This window comes from Dama dama, chromosome 13 (genome assembly GCF_033118175.1).
Source record: "Dama dama isolate Ldn47 chromosome 13, ASM3311817v1, whole genome shotgun sequence".
NCBI classification, from domain to species: Eukaryota; Metazoa; Chordata; class Mammalia; order Artiodactyla; family Cervidae; genus Dama; species Dama dama.
The window spans coordinates 34884641-34898145 of NC_083693.1; positions in this window are offsets into that span (position 1 = coordinate 34884641).

Consider the following 13505-nt stretch of genomic DNA (forward strand, 5'->3'; position numbering starts at 1 on the left):
GTGAAAGTGCTACACGCAATATGCCAGCAAATTTGGAAAACTCAGCAGAGGCCACAGGACTGGAAAAGGTCAGTTTTCATTCCAATCCCAAGGAAAGGCAATGCCAAAGAATGTTCAAACTACTGCACAATTGCACTCATCTCACACGCTAGCAAAGTAATGCCCCAAATTCTCCAAGCCAGGCTTCAATAGTACATGAACCATGAACTTCCAGATGTTCAAGCTGGATTTAGAAAAGGCAGAGGAACCAGAGGTCAAATTGCCAACATCTGTTGGATCATCAAAAAAGCAAGAGAGTTCCAGAAAAACATCTATTTCTGCTTTATTGACTATGCCAAAGCCTTTGACTGTACGGATCACAACAAACTGGAAAATTCTTCAAAGAGATGGGAATACCAGACCACCTGACCTGCTTCCTGAGAAATCTGTATGCAGGCCAAGAAGCAACAGTTAGAACTGGACATGGACCAACAGACTGGTTCCAAATAGCGAAAGGAGTACATCAAGCCTGTATGTTGTCACCCTTCTTACTTAACTTATATGCAGAGTACATCTTGTGAGATGCCAGGCTGGATGAAGCACAAGCTGGAATCAAGATTGCCAGGAGAAATATCAATAACCTCAGAGATGCAGATGTCACCACCCTTATGACAGAAAGCAAAGAACAGCTAAAGAGCCTCTTGATGAAAGTGAAAGAGGAGAGTGAAAAAGTTGGCTTAAAACTCAACATTCAGAAAATTAAGATCACAGCATCCAGTCCTATCACTTCATGGCAAATAGATGGGGAAACAATGGAAACAGTGAGAGACTTTCCTTTTTTGGGCTTGAAAATGACTGCAGATGGTGATTGCAGCCATGAAATTAAAAGATGCTTGCTCCTTGGAAGAAAAGCTATGACCAACCTAGACAGCATGCTAAAAGGCAGAAACATTACTTTAACCACAAAGGTCTGTGTAGTCAAAGCTATGGTTTTTCCAGTAGTCATGTATGGATGTGAGAGTTGGACTATAAAGAAAGCTGAGTACTGAAGAATTGATGCTTTTGAACTGTGGTGTTGAAGAAGACTCTTGCGAGTACCTCAGACAGCAAGGAGATCCACCCAGTCAATCCTAAAGGAAATCAGTCCTGAATATTCATTGGAAGGACTCATGCTGAAGATGAAACTCCAATACTTTGGCCGCCTGATGTGAAGAACTGACTCATTGGAAAAGACCCCGATGCTGGGAAAGATTGAAGGCGGGAGGAGAAGGGGACAACAGAGGATGAGCTTGTTGGATGGCATTATTGATACAATGGACATGAGTTTGAGTAGGCTCCAGGAGTTGGTGATGGACAGAGAAACCTGGCATGTTGTAGTCCTTGGGATCACAAAGAGTTGGACACAACTGAGCAACTGAACTGAACTGAGCTCATGTCAAGGGGATATCATCAAAAGATTCAAAGCAGGGATATGACATGATCAAATTTTATGTGGGACAAGAAATGAGGCAGAGGCTAGAAGCTGAGATGGCAATCTAGGTAAGAAAGGATTATAGCCTGGGTTAAGGTGGGGATAGACTCAAGGCTAGTGAGAAATTAGAACCAGCAATACCCAGGTCAATTACAAATAGAAAGTGAAATAGAAGAAGGAATCAAAGAAAATATCAAAATTTCTGGCTCTGGCTTCTCGCCAGTGCCATTTACGGTGTTGAGAATATAAGAGGAGTGCTGGCTCAGTGGAATGGGGGCTGGGGAAAAAACTGAGCTCAGTTGTGGACACGTTGACTGGAAAGGCTCTATGGATCAATCAGATGGAGATGTTTCGAAGGCAAGGGGAAGAGCAGTTTAAAGATGTGAGGTGAGCAGTGGACTAGTGTTCAAGATTATCCAAAGAAGTTCTCAAAATGAGAGTATGCATTTGCCTATGTCTGTGAAAGAGAATTGGAAGCAGACTGCACAGTAGGTGCCTTTTTAAAAAAAATTCTATTTTGGCCGTGTTGAGTCTTAGTTGCGGCATGAGGGAACTTTAGTTGCAATGCACCTCTCTAACTGTGGCACACAGGGTTCAGAGCACTCGAGTTCAGTTCCTCACCCCCCACCATGTGGGATCTTAGTTTCCTGACCAGGGACTAAACCTGGGATCCTTGCATTGGAGGGCAGATTCTTAACCACTGGACTACCAGGAAAGTCTCAAGTAGGTATCTAGTTTAATATTAATTCTATTCATACTCATTCACATTTTTTTCTTTAATTTTTAAAATTTTTATTAATTAATTAATTTATTTTTGTACCATGCCGGCATGTGAGAACCCTCCCAGGGATCAAACCTGTGCCCTTGTAGTAGAAGCACAGATTGTTAACCACTGGACCACCAGGGAAATCCCAATCTTTTTGTTTTTTTTAAATAAATAAATATATAGGGTTCAGTGCTCTGGAGGTTTTAGTCTGCTAAATTTAGAACATAATTGCTTTCTTGGGGGACATGGCAAACATCAAGAGCTAAATTGAGAATGGGGATGTCTATTAGTATTTCAACAAAAGTTGATATTATTATTATTATAAACATTGGTGTCCCAGTTATTGATGGAGAAATGATGGACCTTAAAAGTGTATATCCCTGGCTCTTCATTTTTCTTTCTCTTCTATTCAGGTTGGGGAAAATCTTTTCCTAGAATTTTCACTCACATAGATATTCAGAGACCCGAGGAACTGTAGAGGATCTAGACTCTTTCTCTTTCTCTCTCTCTCTCTTTTTTTTTTTTTAGATGCAGTGTCCTAACCACTGGACCATCAGGGAATTTCCTACAGTCTCTTAGAACTGCCAGTTGGTGATAAGTTCACATGCTGTAAAGATAAGACACAGCGCTAGGGTGAAGAAATTCTCTTGATGTATCAAGACTCTGAAGAATGCATCTCATAGTCTCCTGGGTTTAAGCTGTATCTCAGAAATTAGTGGCATGCAAATTATTTGACTTGCCTGTTTGCATAAGATGTCCTTGCCACGCTTCAGGGCATACCAGACACAATCATACCGTAATTACAGGGGAGCTCTGGGGACTGGCTTCAATTAACCAAGCTGCTTCTCAGTTATCATTATATTATCCATATTTATAGCATTTGACATTTCCACAGTGCTCTTTAATCATATTGCATGTGGGTTGCCTTAATCTAAATCTTTCAGCATACTTGGGATACTGGCTGTTCCTGTTCTTTGGATCTTCCAGATGGAGAAACTAGGCAAGGACCAGTATCCAGGGATAGAACCAGAGAGCTACAGTCTCAGGTCTGCTGGACAGGCCAGTGGTGGTTATGCATTTATTCTAAAATTCAAAGGCCTGCTGCTTATCAAAGGATAAGGTTGGGTAGGTCAGTGGGATCATAAGACACTGAACTAAAGGCAAAGACACTGTCTTTATTTATTTTTAAAATATTGACTTCTATATATTTATTTGATTGTGGTGGGTCTTTGTTGCTGCAGACTGGCTTTCTCTAGTTGGGGCAAGCAGGGGCTATGCTCTAGTTTCAGTGCACAGACTTCTCATTGCTGTGGCATTTCTTGTAGCAGAGCATGGGCTCTAGGTGTGTAGGCTTCAGTAGTTGTAGTACATGGGCTCGGTATGTGGTTCAGAGGCTCTAGAATACAGGCTCAGTAGTTGTGGTACACGGGCTTCCTTGCTCCGTGGCATGTAGGATTTTCCCAAACCAGGGATCTAACTGGTGTCCCTTGCATTCCAAGGCAGATTCTTAACCACTGGACCACCAGGGAAGCCCAAAGACACAGTCTTTAGTGCAAAGGTCTGAGGACTGGACTTGTCTAGAGCAATGCAGTCTCTGAAGCTGAGTGTCCTAGTAACCACTGTTCTATCAAGGCAAGAGTTGTAGGGTTTCTGCTACTGCTGCTGCTGCTGCTAAGTCACTTCAGTTGTGTCCGACTCTGTGTGACCCCATAGACAGCAGCCCACCAGGCTCCCCTGTCCCTGGGATTCTCCAGGCAAGAACACTGGAGTGGGTTGCCATTTCCTTCTCCAATGCATGAAAGTGAAAAGTGAAAGTGAAGTCACTCAGTTGTGTCCGACTCTTAGCGACCCCATGGACTGCAACCCACCAGGTTCCTCCATCCATGGGGTTTTCCAGGCAAGAGTACTGGAGTGGGTGCCATTGCCTTCTCCGTCTGCTACTGCTGAGCTGAGTTAACTCCAACTTCTTTGGGTTTAACGGTTCTCTAGTCTCTCTTGGTTGGACAGTGGAGCTTGGGCAGGGTAGCGAGGGTTGTCTGAAACAGAGATACCAAATATAGGGCCCCAGCCTCTTCTGCCTGCTGATTCCTCCCACAGCTTGAGCCTGGATTCTAACTGCAGAGATTCTGACAAAGTCTTATATCTGTTTATGAATGGATAATATTACCACTCTGATCTGCATGCAGCAGCCCCATAGAAAATATTAACGTTACTCACAGCACACAGTTGTCACGTGGAGTTTGATATGCATACTTTTGCATGTAGATCTATCATTGTCTTTGGCCAGTTTCCTCCAGATCCATCTAGAAATGACTTCCCTCTGTCATTCCACATCAGATTCACAAAGAAGACAACAACTCCTCTCAACTCGCCAACATTTCTCTCTTTCACTGTAAATCACAAATCTCACATCTAAGTTTATAGATATAGAAATCATTTGATTACAGGGATGAATTTGTTAGAAAGATTTTTTTTGCACTGAATATGAAACCAAATGAATGGTAAATTGTGTGATTTTTTTCCCCCCTGACTTAATTAACATTATGCTTAGGTTTTGCTTTCTCTCACTAGATGAGTAATTTTAAAGAAGAATAACCTGTCTGAGATTCCTTCCTAGAGCTCAGTGTTTGATCAGGCACTGCAGGCTCATTTTGTAAATGCCATTACTCAGTCAAGTGCTTTTTTCAGTGAATGGCTTTCCCAGAACTTTAACCAGGTCCTCACTCGACCTGGAGTCACACGCTGTCACACATTTCAAGGCCATATTCCAAACCTCGCATTCTTTATTTTCTTTATTTTTAATTGGAGGATAATCACTTTACAATGTTGTGCCGGTTTCTGCTGTACAACAATATGAGCCATCTATAAGGATACATATATCCCCTCCCTCTTGAGTCTCCATCCCACCCCCAGCTTTCCTTATTAACCCACTGAATCCTTTGGAGGGAGACAACCACCAGCAAAACTCACTGACCAGCTGAAGAACTCCTTCAACCCACCTACTCATGACCTCACACTCTTCACGTAAATACATCTCCTCTCTCATTTACAACTGATCTTGTAGGTGAAATATCCTTGGTCAAGCCTGGTCCTCTCTTTGTGTTCTTGATTCTCTTCTGCACTCAACCTCCTTTTCCAGTAGTCATGTACGGATGTGAGAGTTGGACCATTAAGAGGGCTGAGCGCCAAAGAATTGATGCTTTCCAACTGTGGTGTTGAAGAAGACTCTTGAGAGTCCCTTGGACTGCAAGGAGATCAAACCAGGCAATCCTAAAGGAAATCAGTGCTGAATATTCATAGGAAGGACTGTTGTTGAAGCTGAAGCTCCAAAACTTTGGCCACCTGATGTGAAGAGCTGACTCATTAGAAAAGACCCTGCTGCTGGGAAAGATTGAAGGTAGGAGAAGAAGGGGACAAGAGTGGATGAGATGGTTGGATGGCATCACCGACTTGATGGACATGAGTTTGAGCAAGCTCTGGGAAATAGTAGAGGACAGGGAAGCCTAGAGTGCTTCAGTTCATGGGGTCACAAAGAGTTGGGACACAACTGAGCAACTGAACAACAAAGACCGCATCACAGACTAACTTCTCTTTCTGTCCAATTTGATGTCCTTCACAGCTTTTGATTCCAAGCTCTCTCCCTGACAAACTCCCCACATGTGAACCTCAACTCACAATCAGCTTCCCAGGCAACAAAACCTGTGACAAGTCCTTATTTACTGGCTAGCATGGAGGTAGGACTTTATGAATGTGAATTCTCTCCCTCCAGATGCTGATTGACTTCCTGGGTTGCAACTTCAACTGCCTGTCTCTATACATTCAGGATATTTTCTTTTGCTCAAAAGTCACCTTCCTGGGGACTTCCCTAGCAGCCTGGTGACTAAGACTCTGTGTTTTCACTGCTCAGGGCCTGGGTTCAATTCTTGGTTGGGAAACTAAGATCCCACAAGCAGTGTGGTAAGACCAAAAAAAAAAAAAAAAAAGAGCCACCTCCTCCCTGAAGTCTTTCCTGATTGCCTGCTTCATGGGGGTGGAGTTTGATTGCTTCCCTGTTGCTTCACAGCATTCTCTATTTGCCTCTATTAGCACTTGCCTGACTGGGCTGGCACAGAACAGGAACTGAATGGATGCTGAGTGACTAAGCGAGTTCTGCCTGTCCAGCAGGACATTCCCCTGTTGTCAGAAACCAGGGCCACCCACTTGGAGCCCATCCCAGATTACAGAATGTGTATCATTTATGGTTTCCAGGTCCTACCTCCACTTTGTTTATTACGTCTCTCTGAATCCATTTTTCTAAAGACTACCAAGTTCCAGTTTTGTTAGAAGCCAAAGTGTGGAAGGAGTACAGGTAAGATGGTTCTTTGGGACACTAGTCCACCACCCTCTTGGTCTGTTGGTTTTCAAAATAAAGTTGCTATTCCTTGCCCCTACAACTCATCTCTCGATTTAGTAGCCTTTCAGGTGGCAAGCTGCATGAGCTTGCGCTCGGTAACAAAAACAGTTTTTAAAGGGATTAGATCTTGATATCCCAGCTCTTTACTGATCTACATGGCACAGAGTAGAGGCTTGATATTTTGCTAAACATTTGCTCTAACCGTGAAAGTGAAAGTGTTAGTCATTCAGTAAGTAGTGTCTGACTCTTTGCAACCCCATGGACTGTAGCCTGCCAGGCTCCTCTGTCCATGGAATTCTCCAGGCAAGGTCACTGGAGTGGGTAGCCATTTCCTTCTCTAGGGGATCTTACCGACCCAGGGATCAAACCCGGATCTTCCGTACTTCAGGAAGATTCTTTACTGTCTAACCAGGAAAGGGGGTTAACAAGTGGGCACAGCAGAGAGACAATACATATGATGAGGGTTGCGTATTAACGTTTCAATGAGAACATTATTGACATGACTCACTGTCCATAAGGCCAAGGTCAGGGGAGTTCTCAGTGGTTAGGACTCTGCACTTCCACTGCCAGGGGCCTAGGTTCAATCCCTGGTTGGGGAACTAAGATCCTTCATGCTGCATAGTGCAGCCAAAAGAAAGAAAAAGAAAGAAAGGACCAAGGTCAGGACAAGCATTCTAGGCTGTCCAATCAAATAAGGAGTGGGTAACAAGAGAATTCGCAAGAGGTTCAATGAGAAGAAAGGAGAGAGGTGACGGAATAGGAAATTGTAATAAGAAAAAGGAATTGTAACTTCCAGGGAATGACACAGTCCCATATAACAAGGTCCAGGTAGTGATAACATTTGCATATAGTTCAGTGGAGAAGAAATGAAAACATCAGGAGGTGTGAGGCAACAGAGAATTGTAAAGTCAGGCTCTTCACCTGGTGGGGCCTCACTGAGAGAAATGACTGCCTCATTTTTAGGGAAAGGAAGGTAGAGAAGGGAGGAGAAAGAGAAGGTAAGCACACTGGAAAAAACAAAAAACAAAACAAAACACTCTGAGCAGAAAAGCACATTCCTGCACTAAGCAGGTACCAACATTGTGAAAGCCCGGGCAGCCAGATACCATAGACTCCAAGAGAGAAGGATGGTCCTTGAGGGTGGGGTGTGGGCTGTTTTGTTAATCTTTGCATTTCCTGCAGAAACCACCATGTTTCTGGCACATAGTAAGTCTTGGTAGAGCTTTGCTCAACTCAATTATAGTAAAATTACTTCGTCCTCATGTGAATGAGAAATTATCTTTGGGAAGTTAATTTTTGAAGAATCTCCAAGAATCCAGAAGAACATCTTCATTCCTCTAAAATACTTTCGTTCCTTTTTTTTTTGGTTTGGTTGATAATAACTTATTTTAAATTATAAAATAATACACACCTAGAACTTAAAGAATATACACAGAAACAACCAACCAAACCCAAACCCCCAAAATCTCATTCATCAGTGATTTTTTTTTCTGGGTTTAAACTTTTAAAGTATATTTATTGATACATGTTGTACATATTTTGTGTTGTTTTCACTAGACATATTCTGGATATTTTCCTATGATAACAAATATGGCTCTTTCATCTCAGTTTTAATGGCACATATTGGTCTATTGTCTGGATGTGCTATCATTTTCTTTCTTAGACTCTGATGTTTTCAATTTTTTGTTTTGCTTTGTTTGCCATTACAAACTATACTGTTACAAACATCCTAGCATTTAAAATCTATGTGCAAAATGGATTCTTTCCTTAGGCTAAATTTCAACTTGAATTACTTGATTACAAGTTTGACGTATTTTAAGTCTTCTGACATATATTGTGAAGTTTCTCTCCAGAAGGTTGTCCCAATTAATATTTCCACCAGAAAGTTGTATCTGAGAGTGCTTACTTTTCTAAATCATGTCCAACAAAGCCCTAGTGGTTTTTATTCCATTTTTTTCAAAAAATTTGGGTCAGTGCAAGAAAGTTCAAAATAAATTTTTGAAATTTGCTTTTAAAACTGAGTCTAAACTTTTTCTCACATACCTATTGGTTATTTGTATTCCTTTTTATAAAATGCTTGTTCAAATATTTTATCCATTTTCCCCATTGGGGTGTTTCGTCTTTTTCTTTTTAAATGAATTGATGGCAAATAATTTGGCCTAGATTGTTTTTCAAAATCCTAAAAATAAAAAAATATATACATTTTTTATTATGGAAAAGTTCTAATATATACAAAAGTAGAGACAATTGAATATGAAACCCCCATGTACTCATCAACTCAAGCCCCAGATTCAACAATTATCAAGTCCTTATTAATCAATTTTGTTTCCTTTTTTTTTGGCAGCAAGTCAACATCATCTCATTTCATATATAAATTAATTTCAGTATATAGAAGATTGAAAATTACGTGGTCAGATCACTAACATTTTCCTATGTGGTTTCTGCCTTTGGTATTTTGCTCAAAGATATATAAATCTTCATCTATATTTTCCAGTTGTCTTTTGGTTTCCTTTTATTTTTTAATCTATCAGAATTGAACTTTATCTTTTTAAAAATATTTAGCTAATTGCTAAATAAGTTAGTATAATCCTACCAATTTAAAACATCAAATTTATTACACATGAAATATCCACAGACAGCTAGATCTGTCTGGTCTTATGCCGGTATTACTGTTTTTTTGAGTATGTCCTTAACATTCATTACTGTAAATTCCCTGGAATAACACTGCAGATCAATCACTCATGGACAGTTTTCATGTGCAGCTATCTGAAATTAAAAAACAAACAAACAAACAAACAAAAAAAACCCCTTAAAATTGAAGCCATATTGTGCATTATCACCATAAAACTAAATTTGCAAGCTCAGCATATAAAAGGCTGTGCCTTCTCACTTCCCATTTTAAAAAAAGTCACTTCTATAACTTATTACATGTTTGCACATGAAACAAGCATTTAGAGATTATTAGAAATTGAATTCCAGTAACCAGTTAAGTCTGTTTAGAGTTCCTATTATGTGCTAGGACATAAGGTTTTACGCTGATTGTGTAGGGGAAACAAGTTCTTATCTTCAAGCAGCTCATCAAGTCCAAATTCTGAGATAGATTCTGGGGACTCTGGCCCTCCCATTAAGAATCCGTGAATAGAAGAAGACTAGTAAGAAATGCAGGTCTGAGGACATAATCATCCATGCGAAGAATGGAACTGTGAAAGCACCTATCTGTGGGTGGTTGGTGTTTGATTTCTCTCAATCCTTATTTCTCTGGTGCTTTCTCAGCATTTCATGGGTCTCTGAGCTCTCCCCAGCTGGGGCTCCAGTGACCTCATTTACAACACTCTTGATAAGAGCCCTTAGGCTGAGAGGTTCTGGGAAAAAGATACTTCACCTCCAAAAGCTTTCAGTTGAATGGCAGGCCCTTACCCTAATGAGCATTGGCTCAGATTTCCCAGAATGGCCTCAAATGTTATCTATACTATCTTCAAAATTATCAGCTTGATTTTCTTCACTTTTCCAAAGGATTTGTTTAATAGATATCGCCTCAAAAATCTACCCCATCTTTAGTCATACTTTAATAATTTTTTTAAATGGAGGAAAAAGCAGCCATAGCTATTCCACTGTTATCAACAAAATATTCTTTGACTTTATTGAGAAAGCAGTTAAGAACAATGTTTGGATCTTTCTTTTCTGTTTCCTAATCAGATTCCTAATTATTGCATTAGGCTACAGGTAACAAAACACTCAACTATTAATACAGTTACATAAAGTGACTTATTGTTCTCATATAACAAGAAGCTCAGGGACTTCCCTGGTGGTCCAGTGGTTAAGACTTCAGCTTTCCAAAGCAGGAGGCCCAGGTTTAGCCCCTGGTTGGAGAACTAAGATCCCACAAGCCTTGTGGCCAAAAATACAAAAGAGAAGCAATATTGTAACAAATTCAATACTTAAAAACAAAGTAAAAAGCCCAGGTGAAAGCAAAGCTGGGCAGTTGTTCAGCAATGTCATGAGGGGCCTAGACTTTTCTTTTTCTTCTCCACCATCTTCAACTATGAAATTCACTCTCATTGTGGCAAGGCGGCTCTCATAGCTCTAGTAATAATAATGCCTGCAACCCAAGTGGGAAGTAAGGGACAGGAAAAGAGAAACATGCCAGATAAGTTTGGTTCTGTTAAGTCTTTCTAGAAGCTCCGAAAAACACTTGACTTAGAGACTATTGGCCAGAACTGTGTCCTGTGGCCATCTTCACAGCAGGGGAGGCCAGGTGACTATGTGTCTTAACTGGGAGCATTGTTGCCCAGAACAAACCCGATCTCTGTTATCAATAGTAAGAAAGATGGGGAGAATGCCACAATTCCTTAGCCAGCAGACATGTGTAGTCTATTCCTAGGGGGATGCTGGCATGGACTTGGGCTTCTTTATGTCTTTCTCAAAGCCTGTACTCTGACAATACTGTCTGAAAGAGGAGGAATAACTTTGGTCTCTTGATGCATTCACTAAATCACTCACTCATTATTTAATTGATCGATTTAATTAATATTTACTGAGCATCTCTTTAAACGAGGCATAGAGGAAACAGTGACCAAAACAGACATCATCCTAGCCTTCACAGAGCATTCAGTCCTAAATTTAAAGAAAAAAATAAAATAAAACAGGGCACTCTCTCTCTATGTATATATATATATTTTCCCCCCTCTAATTTGGTCATGTTGCTCAGCTTGTGTGATCTTAGTTCCCTGACCAGGGATTGAACCTGGGCCCTGCAGTGGAAGTGTCAAGTCCTAACTACTGGACCACAAGGGAATTCCCAGGGGTCAATGTATTTTTGATCTCTTGTTACCTTCCACTGAAACAACCATATCGTTTTGAAGCATAAATATCCTCTGATGGTCAGTGAAAAATGCTGACACAAGTGGGGTGATCTTGAGCAACTCAGAATCAGGCAGACTGATCTGGAAGAAAAATTCAATGTGCAAAAAGCCAATATTAAATAGTAGAGACCAGTGCATTTAACTACTTGGAACCCTGTTCAGTTTACTGACCCAGAATGGCTTAGCAGGATGCAGAGTTATTCTGTGCAGTAAATAGTTCAATGAGCTTGTTGAGGGCAGAAGGAGCTCTTAGCCACCTCTGCATTCCGCAGATTGACTCAGTGACCAACTCATGGTAAGTACTTAAAATATGTCTGCTGATCCAGACTCAAAGTTTTACCTTTCTCTACTAAAACTCAGGAAGAGCCAAATAGACATTCTTTAAGATCAAAGTGATTAGTTAGTAATCCCTGACCTTTGAAAATAGTGCAAATATATAGGGCAAATTTATTTTTCCTGGGCTGCATGTTGAAGTTTTGCAACCAGTATGCCAAGGCAGGCTGCCACCTTTGTCGTGGGTGTGAGAGGTGTGGCAGAGATATTAAACTCTCCCTCCTGGGGAGGGGCATTGTGTTGAGGGGCTACATAAATTTGACTATGACCAGAAGAGGCATGAGGTGAGAAAGTTTGGGGAGCTCTATTGTACAGCATACACAAAAACTTTGGTTTGGGGTAAAAGTTCAAGTGTGAATAACTTTAAAATAGACTTCAAATACATAGTCTGAACAGTTTTCATCAACCAGATGTTCTTTAGCTAACTTTTTGGATAGCTCAAAAATATCTAAAAATCACTTTTGTGAAGAGTCTTTTGAAGCCAGGTCCAAAAGGTTACTGGAATCAGTATGGGCAAACTCATTTAAAAGAGGGTCTCAATTTAATATTCCCACAAACCTGAACCAACATACTGTCCAGGGAAATAAATACTCTTTGAATCTACCTCTGTGTAACCTTCTAAGAGAATGAAAATAAAAACCAGGCTTTTATTTACTTATGTATTTATTGGTATTACACTGCATGATGCTCGCTCCACAAATCCTTTAGGAATTTAAGCAAATATTTGTCTTTTTGGCTGGGCAGCAAGTAGGATCTTAGTTCCCCAACCAGGGATTGAACCTGTACCCCTGCTTTGGAAGCACAGAGTCTTAACCACTGGACCACCAGGAAAGTCCTCCAAATTCTATTCTCATCTTGAAAAGATTAGGGAGTGACACACTTGGCTAATCATCTTACCTTCCCACAGAAATATCACCACTGAATCAGGATTCAAAACCATTTCCTTAGCTTTTGGGGTTTTGTTCTTTTTTTTTTTTTTTTTTAATTCACAGGGAAAAGTGTTCTGAATCTTCTGCCAATACTCTAGTTAAATTGTAAGGTGTCTGAAAGCAGGGACTGTCTTCTCTTTATAGCTTCAACACAAAAGTTCTAACATCTTAGGTACTGTGAGCATAGGAAACATTACATCAATAGATGCTGAATGCCAACAGTATTTTTGTATTCAGTAGCAAGTTATACAGCTTTTTAAAAAGGGAAACCTAACCTCCAGAAGATAAAAATTTGGTTTGGGGCCTTCCCTGGGGTCGCAGAGTCCGAACAAGACTGAGCGACAACAACTGGTGGTCCAGTGGTTAAGATTCCACGATTACAATGCAGGGGGCGCGGGTCCCATCCCTGGTTAGGGCAGTAAATACCACATGCTTCAGCTAGCCAAATAAATTAGAAGAAACAAACAAAGAAAAAAAAAAAAGGGGGTTTTGGGTGAAAGATCATCAAGTGTGCATAACTTTAAAATTGACTTCAAATATTTAATCAGAACAAGCTTTGCTAACCAAGTTTTCTTTAGCCAATTTTCAGATAGTTTCAACAATATTTAAAACTTATTTTAGTGAACAAATAATCTTTTCAAACCTGGTCCGAAAGGTTACTGCAAACAAGATGGGCAAATTCATTTAGATGAGGGTGCTCAAAAATAACACCTTCCACAAAAGCCAAGAGGAAAGTTTAAATTCTCCTGGACATCTGTGAGTTAACACAAGA